Raw genomic sequence first — 6,417 nt, 5'->3', positions numbered from 1 at the left:
AGTGTAATTTCAAGGAGCAGGAGTGAGAGACCAGGGGAGGGAGGCTGGCAGGGAGGCTCGGAGGAGCAGGGTGACACCGCCAGGAGGAAGATGTATTATCAAACCAGCCGCCACTCAAATGCTGGGGGACCGTCCTCCAAGCAGTCATATAACCTACCTCTTAGGCCAGTCTGTCTGGTGGGGAGAAACGGGAAAGAAGCAACCCCTCAACAACCTCCTCCGATTGGTCCAAGAGTCACCTCGTGGGGTGTGAACGCTCCCTCCCTTTAAGTCACACCTGCTGACATAGATGTTAAGCTGGGGTTCTCCTGCGTCAGTGGGGGGACTCCTCAGCCAGGAAGGGAGATATGGTAAAGCAGGCTCAGGGCAATACGCTTACAGAAATGATCACTGTGCTGGTGGCTGGAAAAGTGACAGATGAGGCCATGGAGATCTCATGGGTTGCAAAAGAGGTATCCGATATATCATCCGATTAATAATCTGAACTGTCACTCGAAAGAGTATAATAACCAGAAATGTCAGTGAGACATATGTCTTTAAGAGAAAAAAACAAATTAAGATAGGTGTTCAAGGATATTTACAGTAGCACTGTTTGTTAACAGGAAAAAAAAATCAAAAGCAAGAACAAAAACGGGGAAAACCCATTCAAACAAAATGGGGACTGCTTAACAAATGGTGATATTCAGCATAATAAAAATCTGTGCCTTCATTAAAAAGAAAGATGATACAGGACAGGAAGGAGGAATTACAAAAGGACACCAGGAAAATTTTAGTGGTGAGAGATATGTTCACTAGTTGATATTAATGAGAGTTCCATGGATCAAAGGGTACACTTCAAATAAGTGAAGTTTCTTATATAGAGATTATATCTCAATAAGGCTGTGAAAAATAATAGAAGTGGGAGTGAGGGAAATGGGGAGAGGTTGGTCAAAGGATACACTGTTATAAGATCGATGTGTAGCGCAGTGACTATAATTATAATGTATTACATACTTAAAATTTCTTGAGAGTAGGTATTGAATGTTCCACCCCATACTCCCACACACATGCACTAAACATAAGGTGATGAGTATGTCAAGTAGCTTGCTTGTGGCAATCATTTCACAGTGTAGATGTATCAAAACACCATGCTGTACATTTTAAATATATACAGTTTTTATTTGTCAATCATATCTCAGTAAAGCTGGGGCGGGGGGCGGGGTTGGGGAAGAAAAGAATACATTGAAAAATTAAAAAATCTGGAAACAACCATCCAGTCAGTGGGGGACTGGTTAAAATGATGGTATTTAATACACTAAAAATTTGTGCATCCATTAAAAAGAGGCAGATCATCTTCTACAAGGAGATATGGAAACATCCCCAAGATATATTCAATGAAAAAAGCAAAGGACAGAGCAGTATGCCTAGTATGGTCTCTTTTGTGCACATTTTTAGACAGAGTTACACAGGTAGGCATGTTAGGATGTTTAGGGCTGCAAGACAACAAAAAGCTGAGACTCTAAATGGCTTAAATAATACAATTTTCTTATCTCTTATAGTTTGCAAGACCAAAAGTCGGATGGGCTTCAGGCAAAGTGCAACCATTCCAGGGGAGTTCTGCCTCTCCCCCTGACCCTGCAGCCCCCACAACAACTGCCCCCCTGGAAACTGCTCATTAGTAGATAATCCAGGGGTAGAGGAGAGAGCATCCCCATTACTTCTCTTCCCAGCCCACGCCACGGAGCCCTTAGAGAAAGGGAGAAGGAGCCACAGAAACACAAACACTCTTCCAATAAAAGAGGGAAAGATAGCTAGCTCTCTTTTTTGTTTTTGAGTCTCTCACAGCAGTGAGAATGCCACTGAAACAGCTCGACAAATTATCTCCATATTAGTAAATGGCAGAGAGGGTCCCAGAGTCCTGGTTTTCCGGGACGGGTTCTTTCCTAGGTGAATCGAAGCACAATTACCTCATCCAGGTTCAGTTTGCCCGTGTAGGGTTCCCATTGTTTGTTTACCCCAAGTGATGGGGAAAAATATAGGGCATAAATTTTGAAAACAACCAGGTGACTTAGTGCTTCCAGGTGCATCTGAAAGAATAAAATAAAAACAGTTCTCAGCGTTTCTCCTAGTTTGAATTTAGTTTGAGCAGCAGCGCTGGATGATTTTGTTACAAATCCCAGGATTCCAAGGAAACCGTTTTTGACCGTCAGTCTACCATTTATAGAAGAAGCAGGTAATTCCTAAACATACATATTTCATCATGTTGCCATCTCAAAAAACATAGCATCTGATGCAACTCTACCAAGTTATAGAGTAACTACCATGACTAATAAAGAGTTTGAAAATGCTTTTGACAGAAAGAGCACTTGAATGTAATACTGGCAAATGTTTTCTTCCACATAAACACCCAAAAATAGCATGGAAAAAAACAGGAAGGAAATGAGTGATAGTTATCTCATGGGAAGGAACATAACTTCCTTACAGACACAAGTGTTCTGTATTCACTTGTACCCCTTCCAACCCCTAAAGACAACCGAGTGACTTCATGTAGTGAATAATTTGACTAAGTATATCAGCAAAGAGTCAACAGTAATTGGAGTTTAACACATTTATGTCAACACTATGATGTATCTCAAAAACCAGAGAGTACATAAATGATTAAACCTTTCAAGATCTGGAAAAAAGAAAAAAAAAAAAGATCCAGGCCCAAAATGAAGTTGTTAAAGTTCAAAATAAGTAAAGGACACTCTTCTCTTTGGGGACAGGACAAAATACTGTCTGTCTATCAAGAAAGACCTTACTGGATCACATTTGTTACCTTGGTGAATTTTCTATAGGCCAAGTGTGATCTCTGGTATCTAGGCACTGAAAACCAGTGTTTTCAGCTCAAAGAGCAGATCCATCTTTCAGAGATGGATATACACTGGTCTATAAAACTAGAATGACCATTTACTCAACACTAATGAGAAATTTAACTGCCATCCAAGAAACCACATAATCAACCCATCTTCTCCTGGTAGGAAGACATGTAAGATGCCAGAAAAAGTATTTAAAACTTGGAAGTAGGTGATGAAAGAGATTACTGATTTTCCTTCCAGTGCAGTGCTGAGCTTGACTTGCCGTTGTCTGGGCTGTTTTAAAGCTCTGTAGGAGCCAAGATTAATCTACAGATTTTCGTCCACTAGTGATGCAAATAACGTTTGTCTGGCAAAACAAATAACCTCAAGACATTCCAGTGCATGTCCCTATTGGACATTAACAGCGAAGTTCGTATCTAATTAGCAGTTTTATTCGTGTGTGTGTGTGTGTGTGTGTGTGTGTGTGTGTATCCCTTTGAACTGATTTTAATATCTTACTGGTTCTCTTATTAATTGTAAGTTGAATAATACCTTTGATATATGTATTTTATATTTACATGAGTCATTTTACCTTTTTAAAGAATCGAAGGTGAAATTCATATGACATAGAACCATTTTAAAATGAAAAATTCAGTGGGATCTAGTACATTCATGCTATACAACCACATCTAGCTAGTTTCAAAACATTTTATCACCCCCAAATAAAAACCCTTGTCAATTAAACAGTTACTTCAGTGCCCTCCTCTCCCTAGCCCCTGGTAACCACCAATCTGCTTTCTTTCTCCTGGATTTTTCTGTTCCAGATGTTTCACATAAATGGGATCATGCTCTATCTCATCTTTGGTATCTTACTTCTTTCACTTGGCACGTTTCGAGGTTCATTCTCATGGTAGCGTATGTTAGCACTTCTGATCCTCCTATTTATGGCTAAATACTATTCTATTGTATGGATATACCAAATTTATTTATCCAGTCATCCTTCGATGGTCATTTTGCGTAGTTTTAGCCCTTTGGTTGTTGTGAAAAGTGCTGCTGTGAACATTTGTGTACAAGTATTTGTTTGAAACCTCTGTTCGTTTCCTTCGGGTGTATACCCAGGCGTGAGATCGCTGGGTCATGCCATCATTCTATGTATAAGTTTTTGAGGCTCCACTAAACTTTTCCATGTGACTGAACCATTTTATATTTGATTTCACCTTTTTGAGAATAATATTGGTTAAGTTACCCAATAATACTTGGTAAGTTATCATGGACGTAATGGTAAGTTAAATCACCATCTGAAGTTTGCTTATTGAGCATGGGGTCAGATTAAGATGAGCTCGTTAGACGATCCTAGGCTATTTTTGCATGCTGCTTCCATTACTTGAGAGAAGTGTTTCCAATAAGGGAATCCAGGCTTTGAGCTCTAATTCTTGTCCCCATGTCCGTGGTTAGGATGGCCTTGCCAAAAAGTCTGGAACACTCAGACTCAGCTAAGAAGCTCTGTCCCACACACAACAGCTGTGTGTGCATCTGTGACTCTCATTTTTCTAGCTTTCGTGGCTAATTCCTGGACTGAGGTATTTTTTAGTTATGTATTTCAAAGCTAGTCACGTTAATGTTATCTGACTATCCTTCAAAGTCCATACGTTTTGTAACTATGTGCCAGGCGCCATTCCAAATACTAGGAAATAAGTTGTCAACTAGTTGTAAAAAGTTGCCCTCTCAAAAGTGAGCTTCCTTTGAGTCAGGTTTTGCCAGCCCTGGTGCCACTATGTATCTATTATCCATTCTGGTCCAAAATATGTTAGTATTATGTAAATCTTAGAGGAAGAACTTATTTCCAAACTCTTACTGTAATCTCTAAGTACTGACAGCGGAAGAAAATCACATTATCCTTCTCTTTCAAGATTTGCATTCTAAAAGGTGAGGGAAATGTGGTCTTCTATAGCATTTCCATTAAGTAGGAACACTTTGAATAAAATATCTGCCCTGAATTCTACGCACAATCAAAATCGATGTGAAAGCATCAGGAAACCAGCTGTTTAGTATTCTGTAGTGATGCATTTTGTTGTGCATTCAGCAGTAGCAGACATGATATGCATTTTAAGAATCATCTTATTCCTTCCCAATTTATTCGCTTTTTTTTTTTCTGGAAGATCGGTTGCTTTTAAACTTATCTAATCCTCCAAAACGCTAACAAAAAAATTTAAATGAATATAATGCTAACATTCTGGTCAAGTGAAATCGGTTTACATCATAGTGCTTTAACCTTTTTACTTGCCGCACTTGCAAGTGACATTTAAGCATTAAAAAAGGGGGCATTTATGAAACGAGAAAGTTCAGTTCGAGGAAAATGTTCCAAGTCCAAATTAAGATATAAAATTTAACAGGGTACTAAATTTAGAAATACTAAACTTCTTAAAGATGATTTTTACTGCATATTTCGTACTCACTACAAATAAGGCTCTACGTAAAGCAATTTAGAAAAATTAAGATGAATCTGTGACAGCTACCTTCTTCCATTTAGATAAAGCTGCCCCTGTTAAGAACATTATTTCCACAGTCTTAAAATAAAGTTTCTGAAAACCTGGCCCAGATGTTCTTTTGTAGATGTATAAACAATGTGTTTATTTAGCTAATTTTATGATTCATACTGAATAATCCTTTGTCCTAGTGATGCTAAATGTGCTTTTGATTTTTGGGTTCTAAAACCTTAAGTCCTTGATGGATTTCAGATACAAGACCACCTATTAAGACATGAATGCCTTATTTAGTGCTAATTGGTCTACTGGGACTCACGCACATGATACACGCTCAATGTTGGCTAAAACTTGGTCTGATATCTCTGATCACTAGTTCCTCCTCCATTGATTGTGAGCCACCTTGACAGTATGCACAAGAGGCGGTGTTGTGGAATTTGTCTTTATAGTTACTGCAATAAGATTTAAAATATTAACAGCTTTGCCAGAAATTGGTCCCTCTCTGGTCTATCACACCATTCCTTTGCATATAAACATCCTTTTGGTTTTATATGTGTAAACGAAGGGTTTAAAGAACCTTGCTATATAATCTCTACAATTCTCTTTTTTTAAGCCAATATGCAGATATACCTAAAATAATTGAAAACAAGACTTCAGATACTTGCACACACGTTTATAGCAGCACTAGTTCACAACAGCAAAAGGTGGAAACAACCCAAGTGACCATTAACAGACAAATAAATAAAATGGGATAAATTTGCACAATGGAATGCTATTCAGGCATAAAACGATATCAAGTTCTGATACATGCTACAATGTGGATGAACCTTGAAAACATTATGCTACGTGAAATAAGCTGGACACAAAAGGACAAATGTTATATGATTCCACTTATGTGAAATATCTAGAGTAGGCAAATTAAGAGACAGGAAGTGTAAGTCATTGGGGGCTGGGAAAAGGGAGAAGTAAGGAATTACGGCTTAATGATTACAGAGCTTGTTTTGGGGGGATGCAGAAGTTTTAAAAATAGTGGTGGTGGTTGTACGACATTGTAATGTAATTAATATCACTCAATTGCATGCTTGTAAAGTTGGAAGTGACGATCAAAAGAAAATTCC

The sequence above is a fragment of the Rousettus aegyptiacus genome, unplaced genomic scaffold (assembly GCF_014176215.1).
Source record: "Rousettus aegyptiacus isolate mRouAeg1 unplaced genomic scaffold, mRouAeg1.p scaffold_m13_p_6, whole genome shotgun sequence".
NCBI classification, from domain to species: domain Eukaryota; kingdom Metazoa; phylum Chordata; class Mammalia; order Chiroptera; family Pteropodidae; genus Rousettus; species Rousettus aegyptiacus.
Note: the sequence above shows the minus strand (reverse complement) of the source record.